The sequence below is a fragment of the Triticum aestivum genome, chromosome 7D (assembly GCF_018294505.1).
Source record: "Triticum aestivum cultivar Chinese Spring chromosome 7D, IWGSC CS RefSeq v2.1, whole genome shotgun sequence".
In the NCBI taxonomy this organism is placed as follows: domain Eukaryota; kingdom Viridiplantae; phylum Streptophyta; class Magnoliopsida; order Poales; family Poaceae; genus Triticum; species Triticum aestivum.
Window position 1 is genome coordinate 164115250 of NC_057814.1, and position 22240 is coordinate 164137489.

The window sequence follows — 22240 nt, forward strand, 5'->3', positions numbered from 1 at the left end:
GAGAAACGGACACCCACTAGCCACCTGTGTGCGAAGCACGTCGGTAGAACCAGTCTCATGAACGCGGTCATGTAATGTCGGTCTGGGCCGCTTCATCCAACAATGATGCCACCGAATCAAAGTAACACGTTGCTGGTAAGTAGTATGACTATTATCGCCCACAACCCATTGTGTTTTACTCGTGCATATAACATCTACGCATAGACCTGGCTTGGATGCCACTGTTGGGGAATGCAATATTTCAAAAAATTTACCTACGATCACGCAAGATCTATCTAGGAGATGCATAGCAATGAGCGGGAGAGTGTGTCGACGTACCCTCGTAGACCGAAAGCGGAAGCGTTTAGTAATGCGGTTGATGTAGTTGAACGTTTTCGCGATCCAACCGATCCAAGTACCGAACGTACGGCACCTCCGCGTTCAGCACACGAGCTCGGTGACGTCCCTCAAACTCTTGATCCAGTTGAGGCCGAGGGAGAGTTCTGCCAGCACGACGGCATGGTGACGGTGATGATGATATTACCGACGCAAGGCTTCACCTAAGCACAACGACGATATGACCGAGGTGTGTAACTGTGGAAGGGGGCACCGCACACGGCTAAAAGATCAACTTGTGTGTTCTAGGGTTCCCCCTGCCCCCGTTGAGGGAGTCCTGGATTAGGGGGTCCTCGGACTGCCGGACTAGATACTTTGGCCGGACTGTTGGACTATGAAGATACAAGATTGAAGACTTCGTCCCGTGTCCGGATGGAACTCTCCTTGGCGTGGAAGGCAAGCTTGGCAATTCGGATATGTAGATCTCCTCCCTTGGAACCGACTCTGTGTAACCCTAGCCCCCTCCGGTGTCTATATAAACCGGAGGGTTTAGTCCGTAGGACAACAACAATCATAATCATAGGCTAGCTTCTAGGGTTTAGCCTCTACGATCCCGTGGTAGATCAACTCTTGTAATACTCATATCATCAAGATCAATCAAGCAGGAAGTAGGGTATTACCTCCATCGAGAGGGCCCGAACCTGGGTAAACATTGTGTCCCCCGCCTCCTGTTACCATCCGCCTTAGACGCACAGTTCGGGACCCCCTACCCGAGATCCGCCGGTTTTGACACCGACATTGGTGCTTTCATTGAGAGTTCCACTGTGCTGTCACGATAAAGGCTTGATGGCTCCTTCGATCATCGACAACAATGCGACCCAGGGTGAGGTTTTCCTCCCCGGACAGCTCTTCGTATTCGGTGGCTTCGTACTGCGGGCCAACTCACTTGGCCATCTGGAGCAGATCGAAAGCTATGCCCCTGGCCGTCAGGTCAGGTTTGGAAGCTTGAACTATACTGCCGACATCCGCAGAGATTTGATCTTCGACGGATTCGAGCCCATGTCAGGTGCGCCGCACGGTCACGACGAGCATGACTTAGCTCTGCCGTCGGACAGTGTTCGGGAGATCCCACCGGTAGCTACTCCGGCCCTCAATCCGGAGCAGATTGTGCCATCCGAGGACGGGTGGATGGACCCCGCCACGAAGGCCGCACACTCAGCAGTGATAGAGCCGAATACTGACTTCACCACCTATGAGACCCGTGTTGCCGGACACCTGGATTCGTCCCCAGCCACGGGCCCCGAACCGCCTGCGTCCGTGCCTATCGAATCTGATTGGGCGCCGATCATGGAGTTTACCTCCGCGGATATCCTTCAGCACTCGCCCTTGGGCGACGTGCTAAATTCATTAAGGTCTCTCTCCTTGTCAGGAGGCCCTTGGCCAAACTACGTCCGGCTCGAGCGAGAAGCGGACGACGAAGAAATTCGTTCCCCGCCCACCACCCACTTAATAGCCACTGTCGACGACTTAACCGACATGCTCGATTTCGACTCCGAAGACATCGACGGTATGGATGACGATGCAGGAGAGGAAAAGGAACCACCGCCCACAGGGCGCTGGACAGCCACTTCATCACACGATATATATATGGTGGATACACCCAAAGAAAACAATGACGAGGAACGGAAGGATGCAGCGAAGGATAGTTCCCCCGAGAAGCAACCAAAGCGACGGCTTAGGCGCCGCTCCAAATCCCGCCTCGGCAAAAACAGCGATAACAGCGCAAGAAAAAATAATACCCCGGTCGACTCCAGAGGAAACAACGACCACATGGACCCAGCAACAGAGCAGGACGAGCCAGCGGACGGCGAACATAGTACAGAGCCGCTGTCCGATCATGGCGGCGCCAAGGATAAAGCTAATCAACCTGTCTCCGGAGAGGAGAACAGTCCGGACGACAATGCACACATCATCCTAGAAAGGCACTTGGAGTAAGAGAACCTCCATAGAAGGCTTCTTGCCACTGCGAGAAGTCTAAAGAAGCAGAAGCAAAGGCTAAAGGCCGCGCAAAATACACTCAACAGTAGATGGAACAAAGTGCTCGACACTGCAGAAAAGTACGGTGGCAGTCGCCACACAAAGAGCTATCCAAAGCGCAGGCTGCTGCCTGAATTCGATGACGAGGCTTTAGAGCCTACACAGCCGAAAATAAAACGGCCGATCAGCCGGACGACCACACCGTGGCCGCGATAAGGCGGCTAACGATGTCGGTATGACCAGGTCCATCTACGGATCTAGGAAGCGCGCTCCGGCACAGAATCAAAACCGAACACTACAACCGTCAGAACGTCATGACACGTCAAAGTACAGGGGTGCTGCGCACCCCCTATGCTTCACCGATGAGGTGTTGGATCACAAATTTCCAGAGGGATTCAAACCAGTGAACATAGAGGCGTACGACGGAACGGCAGACCCTGGGGTCTGGATCGAGGACTTTATCCTTCATATCCATATGGCTCGTGGAGATGATCTCCACGCCATCAAATACTTGCCCCTCAAGTTGAAAGGACCAGCCAGGCACTGGCTGAAGAGCCTCCTCGAAAACTCAATCGGAAGTTGGGAAGAGCTTGAGGATGCTTTTAGGGCTAATTTTCAAGGGACCTATGTCCGACCTCCGGATGCAGACGATTTAAGTCATATAATTCAACAGCCCGGAGAGTCAGCCTGAAAGCTTTGGAACAGATTCCTCACTAAGAAGAATCAGATCGTTGACTGTCCGGACGCCGAAGCCTTAGCGGCTTTCAAACACAGCGTCTGAGATGAATGGCTCACCGGACACCTCGGCCAGGAAAAACCGAGGACAATGGCAGCCCTAACAAGCCTTATGACCCTCTTTTGCACGGACGAAGATAGTTGGCTGGCCCGTAGCGGAACCAGCGACCCAGGCACATTCGAAGTCAGGGATGGTAATGGAAAACCACGACGCAATAAAAATAAGCGTCGAAACAATGAAGACAGCCCAGACAACACGGCGGTGAACGCCGGATTCAGGGGCTCACGATCCGGTCAACGGAAAAAGCCATTTAAAGGCAGCAGAGATGGACCGTCCAGCCTAAACAAGATTCTAGACAGATTATGTCAGATTCATGGAACCTCCGACAAACCTGCGAATCACACCAACAGAGAATGCTGGATTTTCAAGCAGGCCGGTAAGCTAAATGCCGAACACAAGGGGAGTGAGACACCAAGTGAAGACGAGGATGAGCCTCGCCAGCAAAACACTGGGGGACAGAAAAAATTCCCACCAGAGGTCAAAACAGTGAACATGATTCACGTGACAAAGAGGAGGAGCAAACACACACTCCGAGACGTATGCGCCGTAGAGCCCGTCACCCCCAAGCTCAACCCTTGGTCGGCCTGCCCGATCACTTTTGATATCAGGGATAACTCGACCAGTGTCCGGCACGGAGGATCGGCTGCCTTGGTGCTAGACCCAATAATCAACGGATACCATCTCACCCGAGTCCTTATGGACGGCGGCAGTAGTCTTAATCTGATATATCATGACACAGTCTGCAAAATGGGGATAGACCCAACGATAATTAGCCAAAGCAATACTACCTTTAAAGGAGTAATACCAGGCCCAGAGGCCCGCTGCACGGGCTCTGTCGTACTAGAGGTTGTATTCGGTTCTCCCGACAACTTCCGAAGTGAAAAGTTAACCTTCGACATCGCTCCATTCCAAAGTGGCTATCAAGCACTACTCGGAAGAACAACCTTCGCTCGTTTTAATGCAGTACCGCATTACGCTTACCTTACGCTTAAGATGCCCGATCCACGTGGCATCATCATAGTTAGCGGAAATACTGAGTGTTCCTTACGCGCGGAAGAATGTGCGGCGGCTTTAGCAGCCGAACACTAAACGGCCTCTCCAACTAGCATAAACGATCGGTTGTCAAGACCGCGGACATGGCTAGACGAGTCCGGCGCACCACTAGCTGTAACGACTTAGATAAACCTGAGATTGGGTTGATGAATATCCCCCATAGATGGTGCCAGGGGCTCCCCGCATGTAAAAAAGGCTACAGTTTGACTCGACCTTATTTATATTGAATTTCAATGGTCTATTAAGAATAACCAATTTTTCGCACGACAACTTTCACCTAAGCTCTTCTCTTTTACAGATGATAATCGTGCTACACCCTTCCAGGATACGGCACAACGGAGACACAGGCGCAGACGTGCAGCAGGGCCCTGCTTAAAGGTTTCTTTTTAGATTAAGACCCTATGTAAACCTTTCTTACTATCTCTTGTTGCTTCATACCCTCCGGATACTCAACACAACCGAGAGGGATGCTGGCGTTATTGGCATTTTGCCACGTCAGACTAATGCACGTACCTGGAAATTCAGGGTTCATTATCAAGGGCGTTACTCAGCCCGGTATATGTTGTAAAGACCGAATACCTTAGGGAGTGTTCGGCGTCGCGAGTTTGGCCTTATGCATCAGCTGCGAATCATATCTTTGGTCAATAGTTGGGTTTGCCCGGCTCCCGTGTTTTGCTACCTTACGTTCCGCTCTATCGGCTAAGGTGGCACCAGGAGAACTACTGCGATTGTGCCCTGGTTCATCCGGACGAGCACCTCAGTAGAGAAAGCCGAAAACTGACTGTCATGATAAAGCGCGAGACTGGTCAACCACTCGATGACTCATCGGAATCTTCGCGATTCCTCCGCATTAACGAAGGGCCGGTTTTCCCGGTCATGTATGTACGCGCCCCATACGCGGACGAGCGCGGAAGTACCAGGGGCTATATAATAGCCCCACTGTCAAACTCCTATGGCTAAGTGAGAGTGTTAAAGCAATATAGTCTGATTGCCTTGTTCGCCGTGCTATCACCTCCTTAATGGACCAAGACGTTGGATCAAGTGTGAACACGCGCTTTTCCGAACACCCCCGCATTATATGCGTGGGGGCTGAAGCCGACGACTGTAAACTTTCAGGTTATATACATACATAAACGGTCGCACAGGAGGTATCATAATACTTTCGGGCAAAAGTATAAACACAGCCTTTATAATCATAATAGCATTGTTTTTACAATTGGGATACATGTCACTAGAACATGATACTTTTCGAGCACTGAGCCTCTATTAAACGAGCACCTTCTAGGACTTCTTCAAACTAGTGCTCGGCCGAAACCTGGCCCGTGGCCGGATTCTGGGTTGCAATAGCGGTGGCCTTCATCTCTGCCCAATATGTCTTGACACGGGCAAGAGCCATCCGCGCACCCTCTATGCACGCCGACCTCTTTACAGCGTCGATATGCGGCACAACACCAAGAAATCGTTGCACTAAACCAAAATAACTGTTCGGCCTTGGTCCTTCCGGCCAAAGATGATCCACAACAGACCTCATGGCAAGCCCGGACAACCGATGGAGCTCAGCCCACTCGGCCATTTGCTCATTTAACAGCAGCAGACGCGTTGGAGCACTGAACTGCGACCAGGACAACTTCTCCACTTCATGATCTTTTTGATCTTTGAAAAACTCGGTCGCATCAGCAGCACTCGCTGCCAAATCCAAGTACGCGTCCGCAGAACTCCATAATTGATCCAGAAGAGCATACTTAGGATCTCCGAACTTCGTCCGCAACAAAAAGGGCTTCCCAGCCGTGATATCTCCGGCTTAACGTAGCTCCTCCTTCGCCGCTCTGATTTTAGAGCGGGTTTCCTTGGCTGCTACCATGGCTTTCTCCAGGTCCGCCGTCTTCGTTTGGCTTTCCCTTTCAAGAAGCTCATAACGGTCGGCGGCATCTTTCAACTCAACAGCCATCTTGGCTATTTTATCTTTGCTCTGGTGATGCGCAGCCTGTTCGGCTCTTAACTCTTCGACCGCCTTTAGGGCGGCCGCATCACTCCTCCTAGCTTGTTCCTTGGCGCGGGCAAGTTCCGCCCGAAGGGTCTCCACGATGGCAGCTCCATCTGCAGTCACGGCATATTATAGATACTAGCATCATGCTCCTCTTAATATATGTTGACCACCGGAGAACACATACCCTGTGCCTCGTCAAGCCGGTTGTTTACAAGCACGATGTCGGCATCTGCCGCATCAAGTTGCCGCTTCAGTTCGGCAAACTCACCAGTCCGGCTAGCCACCGGACCCTCAGCCGCCTGCACATGAAAGCGGCTTGATCATTACCTGGGACTATGATCCTCTGTTTGCCGCCTTTTCGACAACAACCAGAGTCACAGGGGTTACTATCTGCATAGGGCACACCTAGCGTGTGCGGTACCATCAAAAATATACATATTACTTTGCGTACCTCAAAGCCTCTCAACAGGCTCATAAAAGCTTCATGCAACCCACTTTCGGCAGATGAAATCCTCTCAACCACCGTACCCATTAAAGTACGATGCGCCTCTGAGATAGCCGCTTGCTTCAGAAGACCCATCAGTGCGTCCGGTCGCGCACCGGACAGACCCGGACTCTTTCTGTTGTTCTCCTTAGGAGCCGAATACTCCGGACTTCGGGTGGTCGAAGGGTTACCTTCTGGCCTTGGTGGATCAGGAGAAATCCTCTGAGACGACACCTCAGGGTCGTCCGCCTCATGAGGCGGGGAGGCACGGGGAGGCGTTTCGCTCTCCATCATCTCCGGAAGAAGATCCCCCGAAGACGAACTCTGTTGAGAAGGGCTATGGTCCGAACTGCAAGACATACGTCTCGGTTATTGTCCTCAGAGATGAAGCAGGATATATTTACTATAAAGTACTTTTGTTTACTTACAGCTCGGTGGAGGGCTGAGCCCCTTGCGGGCGCTGGGCGGTAAAGATGCCCTCCGGGGTAGGGCTCCCGGGCGAAGGTTTCTTCCCTCGTTTGGAAACCATTGTTTCCAAGTCTTCAGAGGCGGTCCTCTTCCTTCCTCGAGGAGGGGGAATTTTAGGTTCTTCTCCAAGGTTATACTCCTTCGCGGAGGCACTAATTCCCCCGGTTTGGATGAATAATGAGTGAGGCCCGCTTTCGGCTTCTTTATTCTCCCCTTTATCTTCCCCTGATGGCGCTTGATAAGGCGCAAGCTCAAGCATTCAGGCTAGTACAAGATCCGATGAGCCTTCGGGAAGGGGGGCCGAACACCTGATCATCTTCGCCTTTTTTATCCAGTCCTGGTCAAAAAGCAACTTTTCAGAATGATGTTGTGAAAAATAAAAACATAGCGTGTTCGGCCGCAGAATTACTTACCTGGGTATCTGGACGATTGCAGTTTAGACCCGCATCCTCGATGGTGTCCGGACACTTTATTCGTGGTCCGAAGAACAATCCATACATCCCTTCGAGCGTCACGCCGAAGAATTGCTGAATACTTTGCGGTCCTTTCGGGTTGAACTCCCACATACGGAGAGGTCGACGTTGGCATGGCAGGACCCGACGAACTAGCATGACCTGCATTACTTTGACAAGGCTGACATCTCTCTCGAGGAGATCTCAGATGCGATTCTGCAGTGTCGGCACGTCATTAACCGGCCCCCAGTCCAGCCCCTTGTTGACCCACGACGCCAGTTGTGGCGGGGGGTCCGAACGGAAGGCGGGGGCAGCTGCCCACTTAGTACTTTGGGGAGCCGTGATGTAAAACCACTCCCGCTGCCATAAGTTGGACATCTCTGGGAAGGAACCCTCTAGCCATGGAGCATCGGTACCTTTGCTTATTATGGCACCTCCGCACTCTGCGTGTCGCCCATCGATCATCCTCGGCTTCACATTGAAGGTCTTGAGCCATAAGCCGAAGTGTGGGGTGATGCGGAGGAAGGCTTCACACACGACGATGAACAACGAGATGTGAAGGATGGAATCTGGAGCCAGATCATGGAAATCGAGCCCGTAGTAGAACATAAGCCCTCTAACAAAGGGATCAAGACTAAAGCCTAGCCCTCGGAGGAAGTGGGAAACAAATACGACACTCTCGTTGGGTTCGGGAGTGGGGATGACCTGCCCTTGAGCAGGCAGCCTATGCGAGACCTCGGCGGTCAGATACCTGGCTTCTCTTAGCTTCTTGATGTCCTCCTCTGTGACGGAGGAGGCCACCCACCGGTCTCGAAGGTTGGATCCGGACATGATTGAAGGTCCGAAGCGCTTAGCCTCCGCCTTGGGTGTTGGAATTCGAGGTGGGGGGAGCGAAGGATCGAGCGCGAGAAGAAAAGGACAGGCCTTGGCCCCTTTATAAAGAGGGTGAATATCAAGCGCCCTCCGCGCGACCGTTTGGAACTTGCCTAAAATCGAGGAGTCATACTAGCGGGCACGATTGGGTTACCCACACCCGTATTGATGATAATCCCGTGATAAGAGGGACACGATCTCTGCTTCGACAAGACGTGCCAATAAAACCGCCTCGCAACACGTGCAGTGGCAGGCTGGGATAAACGGTTCGTCATGACCAGACCACGACAGAACGTCATGTTATGAAAAGTTGTCAGCAGATTAGATTTGTGGAAATATTATACTCTCTACGGTGGTATGTGGAATTTGTTTTGCAGAGCTGGACACTATCCTTGTGTTCAAAATCTTCTATGGGGTATTCGGAGGAGGAACCCGCCTTGCAATGCCGAAGACAATCTGCACGCCGGACTCATCGTCATTGAAGCCTGGTTCAGGGGCTACTGAGGGAGTCCTGGATTAGGGGGTCCTCGGACTGCCGGACTATATACTTTGGCCGGACTGTTGGACTATGAAGATACAAGATTGAAGACTTCGTCCCGTGTCCGGATGGAACTCTCCTTGGCATGGAAGGCAAGCTTGGCAATTCGGATATGTAGATCTCCTCGCTTGTAACCGACTCTGTGTAACCCTAGCCCCCTCCGGTGTCTATATAAACCCGAGGGTTTAGTCCGTAGGACAACAACAATCATAATCATAGGCTAGCTTCTAGGGTTTAGCCTCTCCGATCTCGTGGTAGATCAACTCTTGTAATACTCATATCATCAAGATCAATCAAGCAGGAAGTAGGGTATTACCTCCATCGAGAGGGCCCAAACCTGGGTAAACATTGTGTCCCCCGCCTCCTGTTACCATCCGCCTTAGACGCACAGTTCGGGACCCCCTACCCGAGATCCGCCGGTTTTGACACCGACACCCGTATATAAAGGAGGGGAGGGGAGGCCGGCCGGCCCTCCTAGGGCGCACCAGGAGAGGGGAATCCTACTAGGACTCCAAGTCCTAGTAGGTTTCCACCTAAGGAAGAGGGGGAAGAAGGAAGGAAGAGGGGGAAGGGAAGGAAAGGGGGGCGCCGCCCCCTTCCCCTAGTCCAATTCGGACCCAAGGGGGGCGTGCGGCCAGCCCCTCTTGGCCCTTCCTCTCTTCTCACTAAGGACCATCGAGGCCCATTAGTTCCCCCGGGGGGTTCCGATAACCCTCCGGCACTCCGATAATTATCCGGTGCCTCCCAGAACTCATACGGTGTCCGAATAACATTGTCCAATATATCAATCTTTATGTCTTGACCATTTCGAGACTCCTCGTCATATCCGTGATCTCATCCGGGACTCCGAACAACCTTCGGTCATCAAATCACATAAACTCATAATACAAATCGTCATCAAATGTTAAGCGTGCGGACCCTACGGGTTCGAGAACTATGTAGACATGACCGAGACACATCTCCGGTCAATAACCAATAGCGGAACCTGGATGCTCATATTGGCTCCTACATATTCTATGAAGATCTTTATCGGTCAAACCGCATAACAACATACGTTGTTCCCTTTGTCATCGGTATGTTAATTACCCAAGATTCGATTGTCGGTATCACCATACCTCAATCTCGTTACCGGCAAGTCTCTTTACTCGTTCCGTAATGCATCATCCCGCAACTAACTCATTAGTCACATTGCTTGCAAGGCTTATAGTGATGTGCATTACCGAGAGGGCCCAGAGATAACTCTCCGATACACGGAGTGACAAATCCTAATCTCGATCTATGCCAACTCAACAAACACCATCGGAGACACCTGTAGAGCATCTTTATAATCACCCAATTACGTTGTGATGTTTGATAGCACACTAAGTGTCCCTACGGTATTCGGGAGTTGCATAATCTCATAGTCAGAGGAACATCTATAAGTCATGAAGAAAGCAATAGCAATAAACTAAACGATCATAGTGCTAAGCTAACGGATGGGTCTTGTCCATCACATCATTCTCTAATGATGTGATCCCTTTCATCAAATGACAACACATGTCTATGGCTAGGAAACTTAACCATCTTTGATTAACGAGCTAGTCAAGTAGAGGCATACTAGGGACACTCTGTTTGTCTATGTATTCACACATGTACTAAGTTTCCGGTTAATACAATTCTAGCATGAATAATAAACATTTGTCATGATATAAGGAAATATAAATAACAACTTTATTATTGCCTCTAGGGCATATTTCCTTCACCACCGAGCCAGGCTATGCTTCGTCTCTGCTCGCCGGACACACTCCAAGCGCTGCTGCCATCGCCCATGAAGCCGCCGGGCTTTGAAGCTTCACCGACGCCTCCCCTGCTCTCTACAGGGCCGCTGCAGCGCACGCCTGAGCCAGTTAGGCTGCGTAGGGGTGTTGTTGCTGCTAGTGGTGCTGTGGGCCTGCAGTGCCTCACACCTCTTTTTGCTGAATGCCAAGAGGCCATCCTGGACTCCCCTGCTATAACCCCTGCTCAGGCATCAACTTCCCGCCGGAAGACGATGGCCGGGATCACTATCTCCAAGACCGGTGGCGGCTTCTCCATCGCCAAGTCACGTACTGCAGCACGCCCCAAGGCAGCTCCAGTTCCAAGGGCTGCGGAGATACTCGTCTGCCGGAGCCTTAGCATTGTCAAGGACAGGGAAGACGTCACGGCTGCCGCGCTGGAGGCCCTCGCGGAGCGCTTCAAAGAGCAACTGTCTCCTGACGTGATTGTTGCGATGCGTGGGCTGTTCAAGCTAGATGATGGCAATGCGACAGGAGTCGAGGAGGCTCTCATTGTGCATGGAGGGGCCGTCTCCCTCGACCTGGAGTCGAATGACCGGCGCTTCGACTCTGCAGGCGGCCACCTGAGCGCCGGCCGTCTCTTCCCACCTAGGGTCCTCACTTTTAATTATGTCAGCACAACCTACTGAACTTTTAGGTGCTTGGATTATGTTCATGCTTAAGGCTGCTCCATGTGTTTTGGAGCAAGCTTTACATCGGCCTCAGGCCATGTATTTGCTCTGCCTCTTTGCTTCTGCAAGTTGGTTGGATGTCCGTATACCTCAGTGGCTGCTATCTGAACATCAAGCGGCTCCATGCACTGTTATTTCTGCTGTTCCTCAAAGCTCTAGGGTGCGTCAGTTTCCATAATGCTTGAACTGTTGGAAATATGCCCTAGAGGCAATAATAAAATGGTTATTATTGTATTTCCTTGTTCATGATAATTGTCTGTTGTTCATGCCATAATTGTATTAACTGGAAACCGTAATACATGTGTGAATACATAGACCACAACATGTCCCTAGTAAGCCTCTAGTTGACTAGCTCGTTGATCAATAGATGGTTATGGTTTCCTGACCATGGACATTGGATGTCATTGATAACGGGATCACATCATTAGGAGAATGATGTGATGGACAAGACCCAATCCTAAGCATAGCACAAGATCGTGTAGTTCGTTTGCTAGAGCTTTTCGAATGTCAAGTATCATTTCCTTAGACCATGAGATTGTGCAACTCCCGGATACCGTAGGAATGCTTTGGGTGTACCAAACATCACAACGTAACTGGGTGGCTATAAAGGTGCACTACAGGTATCTCTGAAAGTGTCTGTTGGGTTGGCACGAATCGAGACTGGGATTTGTCACTCCGTATGAAGGAGAGGTATCTCTGGGCCCACTCGGTAATGCATCATCATAATGAGCTCAATGTGACTAAGGAGTTAGCAACGGGATCATGTGTTACGGTACGAGTAAAGTGACTTGCCGGTAACGAGATTGAACAAGGTATTGGGATACCGACGATCGAATCTCGGGCAAGTAACGTACCGATTGACAAAGGCAATTGTATACGGGATTGATTGAATCCTCGACATCATGGTTCATCCGATGAGATCATCGTGGAACATGTGGGAGCCAACATGGGTATCCAGATCCCGCTGTTGGTTATTGATCGGAGAGTCGTCTCGGTCATGTCTGCATGTCTCCCGAACCCGTAGGATCTACACACTTAAGGTTCGGTGACGCTAGAGTTGTAGAGATATTAGTATGCGGTTAACCAAAAGTTGTTCGGAGTCCCAGATGAGACCCCGGACGTCGCGAGGAGTTCCGGAATGGTCCGGAGGTAAAGATTTATATATGGGAAGTCCTATTTTGGCCACTGGAAAATGTTCGGGATTTTTCGGTATTGTACCGGGAAGGTTCTAGAAGGTTCCGAAGTGGGGCCCACCTGCATGGGGGGACCCACATGAACGTGGGTAGTGGGGGCAAGGCCCCACACCCCTGGTCAAGGCGCACCAAGATCCCACCTTAGAAGGAATAAGATCATATCCCGAAGGGATAAGATCAAGATCCCTAAAAAAGGGGGATAACAATCGGTGGGGAAGGGAAATGATGGGATTTCTTTCCCCCACCTTTGCCAACGCCCCAATGGACTTGGAGGGAAAGAAACCAGCCCCCTCCACCCTAATATATAGTGAGGAGGCGCATGGGAGCAGCACCCCAAGCCCTGGCGCCTCCCTCCCTCCCGTGACACCTCTTCCTCCCCGCTTGCGCTTGGCGAAGCCCTGCCGGGATCCCGCTACTTCCACCACCACGCCATCGTGCTGCTGGATATCCATCAACTTCTCCTCCCCCCTTGCTGGATCAAGAAGGAGGAGACGTCCCCGCTCCGTACGTGTGTTGAACGCGGAGGTGCCGTCCGTTCGGCGCTAGGATCATCGGTGATTTGGATCACGACGAGTACGACTCCATCAACCCCATTCTCTTGAACGCTTCCGCGCGCGATCTACAAGGGTATGTAGATGCACTCCCCTCTCTCTCGTTGCTAGATGACTCCATAGATTGATCTTGGTGATACGTAGAAAATTTTAAATTTCTGCTACGTTACCCAACATGAACAACCCATCAACTTTCTGAGTTGGAACGTTTGGGGCTTGAACTGCTCGGATCGATGCTCTACGGTGAATGCCACGATCGCCTCCTCGTCGTGCCATGTGGTGTGCCTACCAGAGACAAAGCTCGACAACATCGCCAATTCACCGCAGCTTTTTTGGGTGGCCAGAGGCTACGTAGTTTTGTGCAAAGACCAGCAAACGGCACTAGGGGAGTGAAAGATCGTGGATGTCGCCTAGAGGGGGGATGAATAGGCGCTTTAAAATAATTACGGTTTAGGCTTGAACAAATGCGGAATAAACCTAGCGGTTAATTTGACAAGCACAAAACCTACAACAACTAGGCTCACCTATGTGCACCAACAACTTATGCTAAGCAAGATGAACAACTAAGTGATAGCAAGATATATGACAAGAAACAATATGGCCATCACAAAGTAAAGTACATAAGTAAAGGGTTCGGGTAAGAGATAACCGAGGCACGCAGAGACGACGATGTATCCCGAAGTTCACACCCTTGCGGATGCTAATCTCCGTTTGGAGCGGTGTGGAGGCACAATGCTCCCCAAGAAGCCACTAGGGCCACCGTAATCTCCTCACGCCCTCGCACAATGCAGGATGCCGTGATTCCACTAAGGGACCCTTGAGGGCGGTCACCGAACCCGTACAAATGGCAACCCTTGGGGGCGGTCACCGAACCCGTACACTTTGGCAACCCTTGGGGGCGGTCACCGGAACCCGTCAAATTGCTCGGGGCGATCTCCACAACCTAATTGGAGACCCCGAAGCTTGCCCGGAGCTTTACACCACAATGATTGAGCTCCGAACACTACCAACCGTCTAGGGCGCCCAAGCACCCAAGAGGAACAAGCTCAAGGGCACCAAGCACCCAAGAGTAATAAGCTTCTCAACTTGTAACTTCCATGTATCACCGTGGAGAACTCAAACCGATGCACCAAATGCAATGGCAAGGGCACACGGAGTGCCCAAGTCCTTCTCTCTCAAATCCCACGAAAGCAACTAATGCTAGGGAGGAAAATGAGAGGAAGAACAAGAAGGAGAACACCAAGAACTCCAAGATCTAGATCCAAGGGGTTCCCCTCACATAGAGGAGAAAGTGATTGCTGGAAATGTGGATCTAGATCTCCTCTCTCTTTTCCCTCAAAAACTAGCAAGAATCCATGGAGGGATTGAGAGTTAGCAAGCTCGAATAAGGTCAACAATGGGGGAAGAACACGAGCTCAAAGGATGAGGTAGAATGGGGAAGAAGACCCCCTTATATAGTGGGGGGAACAATCCAACCGTTACCCCCACTTCAGCCCCGCAGAGAGCGGTACTACCGCTTGCCCCTATAAGCGGTACTACCGCTCCCCCTCGCGGTACTGCCGCTGGGCCCAGAGCGGTACTACCGCGGTGGCAGGGCGGTACTACCGCATACGAGCGGTACAACGGACCCCACTGCCGTGGCCAGTACCGTAAAACCCGACACGAAAAAAAGTCCCCTCGAATCGAGGCGGTACTAGCACGAGACCGTAGCGGTACTACGGCTGGGGGCTACCAGCGGTACTACCGCTCAGGAGCGGTACTACCGCTCTAGAGCGGTACTACCGCTTGTAGCACCCAAGCGGTACTACCGCTCCGGCCCGCGGTACTACCGCTAGGAAACCAAAACTGCCATAACTTCTGCAAATGAGCTCCGAATTGAGCAAACTCAAGCTTGTTTGATAGAGGAAGACGAGCAGCAAAAAATAGAGGAGTGAAACCTCCAACCTAGAAGAACCGGCATAACCTCCAACATCGAAAACATCATAGAAGGTGCGAGTGAACTCCGTTTTCGATGAACTCGAGCTTGTCATCAAGATGACCATAAGCTCCAAAACTCACAAAGAGAAGAACCAAACAAGAACCAATAAAGATGATGCAAGGATGCAATGGTTTGAGCTCTCTACGAATGATACGATCAAGCTACTCATCGAGAGCCCCCCTTGATAGTACGGCAATCGATCCTATAACCCGGTCTCCCAACTACCATCATGAGACCGGTAAAATAGAAAACCTATCAAGGGCAAACCTTTGCCTTGCACATGGTCCACTTGAGCTAGATGATGACGATCCTGACTCCCTCAAGTTGGACCACCTTTCTTGGTTGTGTTGGCTCGATGAAGACTAGTTGATTGCTCCCCCATACTCCACTATGGGTGAGCCACTCTTCCGCACATCTTCACAAGTCCATTGTCACCACAATGGACGGCAAGCTTCAAGCATTTGATCTCTTCATGATGCTTCACTTGAACTTGCACAACGCAACATCTTCACAAGTCCATTGTCACCACAATGGACGGCAAGCTTCAAGCATTTGATCTCTTCATGATGCTTCACTTGAACTTGCACACCGCAACCTAACCCCACAAAGAACTCTCACGAAGATCATGGGTTAGTACACAAAGCATAATTGACAATGCTTACCACACCATGGGATCGCTTGATCCCTCTTGGTACATCTTCTACGCTTTGTGAGTTGATCAAATTGATTCACTCTTGACTTAGTCTTGATCAACCATGAATCTTTTCAACTCTCTTCATTTGGATGATGTCTTGAAGATATACATGAATGATCACACAATATTCTTCTCCAAGACATGCTTGCAATAAGCTCAACTCTCACATGACCAATCTTTGGATAATTCCTTAATAACACCTTGGTCACCACATAAACTCCTTGAAACCAACACATGAACTTCAAGAAATGCCTATGGAAAAATCCTTCAAATATAACTCAAGGCAACCATTAGTCCATAGAGATTGTCATCAATTACCAAAACCAAACATGGGGGCACCGCATGTTCTTTCAGGGAGGAATCTTGCTGCTCTGGGATGATCTTCTTCTCGAGGTTTCCTGCATCACGTACACAACATACTGTCTTTCCGCCATGATCAATGTGCGAGGGACCAGCGTACGCTTCAATATCACATCTGTCTACGGCCCCACGGACCCCTCCTGTAAAGACGCTTTCTTCGCTGAGCTCCTCAACTAGAGGCATACGACTGGGGTGGCATGGCTCGCCATTGGTGATTTCAACCAAATCTACTGGGCTAGAGACAAAAACAAAAGAAATGTCAACCGAAGCAGGATCAACCGTTTCAGAGCAACACTACAAAGTTGCGAGCTCAAAGAAATACACCTCCAAAACCGGCGTTTCACTTGGAGTAATGAGAGGGAAAACCCAACTTTGTGCAAGCTAGACTCGTTCTTTTGCAATGCCGAGTGGGACGCATCCTTCAGCACCCACGTCCTTCATGCTCTCTCCTCTTCCCTCTCCAACCATTGTCTGCTGCTACTTCTGACGATAAGGGACCAAGAAAGCCTCGGGTCTTTAAATTCGAAAACTTTTGGGCATCCATGCCCGGTTTCCATGAGTTGGTCCAAAGGGAGTGGAACGAGAGGGTGGATCACACTGAGCCATATCAAATCCTATACAACAAGCTCAAGAAGACGGCTCTCCACCTCGCTGAATGGAGTAGGAGACTTTTCTCAAAGGCAAAAATTCACCACCATGCCGCTCTTTTGGTGGTCCTTTGCCTCGACATCCCCCAAGAGGACAGGCTCCTCTCCACTGAGGAGCTCGACCTTCGGGCCAGACTTAAGAGAAGGGTCATTGCCTTGGCCGTGCTAGAAAGATCGTGCAAGAAACAATGTGCAAGAATTTCAAATCTTAAAGAAGGGGACGCCAATACAAAATTCTTCCACCGCCGAGTCACCGCTAGGAGGAGAAAAAACCATATTCACAGGATCAAGAACGATCATGGTTGGGCCACCGAGCATGCTGCCAAAGAGAAACTAATTCAAGACCACTTCTCCAATGTCCTAAAGAGAAGCCCCCTGAGCCACAAATATTTCAATTGGGACGAGCTAAACTTGGAACCTCTTAATTTGCACAACCTTGACTCCCCGATAGTCGAGAGTGAGGTCCTCGAAGCAATCAATGACCTGCCTAATGACAAGGCTCCGGGTCCAGATGGCTTCACGGGCCTCTTTTTCAAGAAGTGTTGGGATATCGTAAAGCCAGACCTCATGCGGGTCATTAACCATTTTGACTCCCTTCACACCACGAATCTACAGTGGCTCAACTCCGTGAATGTGGTGCTCTTAGCTAAAAAGGAAGGGGCAGAGGGGATCGCCTACTATAGGCCCATTAGCCTCATCCACGCGGTCACGAAAATTATTGCGAAGGTGCTCTCCACTCGGCTGGGCCCCCACATGACAAGCCTCGTCTCCAACGCCCAAAGCGCCTTCATTAAAACAAGAAGCATCCATGACAATTTCTTATATGTTCGCAATCGCGCTCGGCACCTGCACAAGAGCAAGACCCCGTCCCTTCTTTTCAAGCTTGATATTCGCAAGGCCTTTGACACCGTTAAGTGGGGGTATTTGCTTGATCTTCTCCAACGGTGAGGGTTCCCTCCCAAATTCAGGGATTGGATCGCTGCCCTCCTTTGCTCTTCATCTTCGAGGATCATCCTCAATGGTATTGCCGGTGGTCCAATTAAGCATGTCCAAGGGCTCCGGCAGGGTGAACCCATCTCCCCACTCATCTTGTCATTTTGTTGCTCATTCCCCTTAGGCCGAAGTGTTTGGCCTTTACTTCGTTAAGGAATCGGCCCAAACAAGACCGAGATTCCCGCGAGAATTGCTACGCTGCCTGCAGTGAAATTGCAAGAATCACTTTATACCTATTCGTCATCGCCAGTGACCCGCTCCAAAGAATCCTAGATGTGGCCACAAGGAAGGGGCTCCTACACAAGCTCAGGGGAAGGGGTCAATGCTGAGGACCTCTCTTTATGCGAATGACACGGTGGTTTTCTTGGCCCCGATAAAAAGAGATGTGGAAAATCTTGCATGCATCTTGAGAGGCTTTGGTGAGGTCACGGGCCTCTGCACCTTCAAGAGCTCGATGGTGCCCATCCGTTGCAACCACCTCGATCTGGGCTATTTGACCCAAAGCCTGCCGGCAGCAAGAGCTTCTTTCTCTCTGCGGTACCTAGGGCTCCCCCTCTCTGTATGGCAGCTGAAGTTGGTGGACCTGCAATTCCTCGTGGACAAGGTGGCGAGCAAGCTAACAACATACAATTGGGAAACCCTTGTGACGAGGAGGACCTTAACTTTTTCTATGCTTCCACCACCATCTCCGTTGGTAACGGCGCGAAGACCCCCTTCTGGGACTCCCCTTGGTTCCTTGGGCGCAAGCCTAAAGATATTGCCCCGCTCATCCATGAAGCTTCCATGCGTAAGAATTGGAAGGTGCGGGAGGCCCTCAAGCACAACGCATGAATCCTCAAGATCAATCCATCCACCTCAATCTCTGCTGAGCATGTCACGTAATTCTTCACACTTAGGATGCTCCTTCATGAGGTCCATCTTGACAAACTCTCCGAGGATGACATCCTTTGGAAGAACTCGGTCTCGGGGCATTACTCGGCGGCCTCCGCATATAAGGCACAATTTTTAGGATTGGTTCTCTCCCCCATGGACAAGATGGTTTGGAAAGTTTGGGCTCCCCCAAAAGTCAAGTTCTTTGCTTGGTTGGCTCTCCAAGACAGGATTTGGACCGCGAATAGATTGGCAAAGCGTGGGTGGCCAAACTGTGATCTTTGCCCCCTTTGCAAGAGGGAACAAGAGAGTGGGAGTCACCTATTCTTCAAATGCCGCTTCTCTAGAAGGCTTTGGTCCTTGGTCATTGACAAGTACCACGTCCCTGATTTCGTCATTTCCACTTGGCCCTTGTTCGACTCGGTCCAATCTTGATGGGCAAGTACTTGCGACGACGGCTATCCGCACAGACAAGCCAAGGCATCCCTCACCATGCTTGTTTCATGGACAATTTGGAATGAGCGAAACACGTGAGTTTTCACGCATAAGTGTGCCCCTCCGACAGTGCTGCTTCCTCCATCGCCACCGAGGCTAACCTTTCGATCATCGCCGGTGCTAAAAAACTAGGGTCTTTGTTATTGCGCGAGTAATCCGCATGCCGTGTACTCGGGTTGTTTGTAACTTACTCTATTCTCTCTTATTTAATGGATGAGGCAAAGCTTTTGCCTCCGTTTTAAAAAAAATGTATGCACATGTCTGTACTTGGCCCTGCCCAGTTATAAAAGTATATAGAGTGGATTAGTTATCCAAACCAAAAAGTATGCATCAACATAATTAAGTAGCAAGCATACTAGAGGGGATCTGGACTCGCTGATTTCATCATTTTGATTACTCTCTCGCTCCTTATTATTACTTCTATGTATTTAAATTCAAGCTGCTACACCATTCCAATATTTACATGTTCGTAATTTTACTTCGAACCATAATTAACTGGCATATTTCGATAAACTTCTACAAGAAGCAAAAATCATTTGTTGTGCTTTCGGTGAGATCGAAACTCTTACTTTAAAAATGCTACAACTAAACCTTATGCACTTGTAGGCAATCTGTTATTTCCCCAGCTGCGCCTAATAGCTAGCCATGTTATATTTGTCCATAACGGAAGATTTCATAGAAAATTAGTAACACATGGTCGTTGATTTCATAGACTTCGTTAGATCTTCGTTAGACGGCGGACCCTATTCCGATTAACTATACAATCTAGATCTCACGTTCTTGACTAAAAAGGTCCAATAAAAAAAGGCTAGATCCCATGTGGTGTCTTCTATCCCTTCATGAATGCATCACAAGCTATAGGGTAATGCACGATTTTCCACACCATTCCTCGGTCATGATTTGAGTTTTTTTCCTTGGCTATTACGGTAACTTTACAACGAAAATTGAATAACCAAACTGGATTAAGTTGAGCGATATTTCTGATTTATTCGGTTTATGGTGTTCGGTTCGGTATTCCTATCGCTAGTTGTTTGTGCGGGCGCATCGTCGATTTTGATCTTATATAAACTAAATTGGCCATTTTACCATATCCGTTGAAATTGATCTTCACATTCTCTAACTTCCCTACTTTACTGGCACGTGTAGGCATGACTCTAGGCCCTTATACGATGCCCACCCTATCACACAACCCAATCCACTCGTGACTCTGCTTCTTAGAAACAATCTCCTTGCACAATTTTCCGGCCCCAAATGGACTCTAATCTCTCAAATTGGCCGCCTCCCAACCCTGAGGTTTGATCCACATCCACAAGGCCTAGCTACAACGGCTCTCCGACAGATGCTCATGTTGGTTTGGATATCCAACGCATGGTCTTTTCGTTTGTAGCTCTCCCCAATGCTAGCACGACATCGTTCTTTCACCGTTAATCCATCGTCTGAGGATCCTGACGAACGCGAGCTGACCAGTCAACGCAGATCCATCAAGTTGGTGCCACACCCTCACAAACGCATGAAGCAGAAAGCATGTTCACTCTTCCCCGGCAGCAAAATAACCTACGCACACGAGAGGTCCTATTCAATGCACAACGTGTCGAAGGACGACAAAATGAACATGCCCTAGGGCGCTCTCTCAATTTAGTTGGCCAGTCGCCCTATTGTGGCTCAACCCATTTGGAGAAGCAAAGAAAAAAAAAGAGGGAAAATGAAAAAAAAAAAGTAGAGAGAATATTAAAAATATTGTGAAAAACAAAAAATATCACCGATTTTTAGAACATTGTAAAAGAAATATTGTGAATTTTAAAAATGTTTATGGTTTGAAAAAAAAATCATGAATTTAAAAAAGTTTGCGATTTATAAAAATGTTCAAGAATTTAGAAAATGTTCGCAAATTTTAGAATGTTCTCCAAAATTCAAAAAATATTCGTGAATATAGAAAATCTTTAAGAATTTAGAAAATGTTCCTAGATTTCGAAAGAAGTTCCCCGAATCTCAGAAATGTCATTAATTCAAATAATATTTATGAATTTTTTAAAAATGTAGGAGGACCACTTTCATGTGCGAATAGGCCCAAGCACAACCCACAACGGGTCCACTCCGTGACATGTTGGGGCACGAATGCAAAAATTTCTTCAATGCACCAGGAAGCTCCATTCTTAGGGAGCTTAATGACTTAAGAGATTCACATATTGTAACCACCTCAAACATAATTTTCTTTCCTTCATGTCGGCCTCCTCCAAGCAAACAAACCTGAGAATAGTGGAGATGGTGAACACTGCGGGAGGCGTTGGGATGCAGCCGCCGTCCGAAGGAAGGCAACGACGATGCTTGGGTTGTGCGTGGAGGGAGGGGTACGTGTCAAGCTAACCCTAGCTTCCTCCTCCCTACATCAAGAACATGGGAGTGGAGAAAATGTTACATGGTATGGGCCAAAAAAATCCTGAAAAGGGAGGCTAAGAGGAACTGCGAAGAGAATCGGAGTCTGGTGGAAACTACCGGCAGGCGAAAAAGAAAGAGCACACGGGAGAACCTTATAAAAAATGCCCTCATAGGCTCATACACCATAACGAAAGGGAAAAGTTGCAACATGAACATGCGACTAGAAGAAACATAATAGAATTAGGGATTTCACACCCTTGCCGCAGCTGCAGCCGGTCCCCTCCCATAGATCACCCTTGGTCCTTAGAAGCACGGCATACACGGTCACCCGCCCTTTCCCCCTTACAAGTGGCTGGGGGCCAGCCCATGCTTTAGGTAGTTTTAGTGTCTTAGTTGGGACGGTGAGAAGCAGCAACGAAGTCCAAGAGTTAGAATATTGTCCTTTCTTTCGTATCAACGCTCTGGCTAATCTTTTTGGATTCAGTCGACACTGGTCTTCGGTGGATGTGCTTGGATCAAGTCGTTGGTCTCCGGTGTATCGGTCTGGATTGTGCTGGCCCTCGTTTATGTTTGTGTGTTTCCTCTCTTTTTGAAA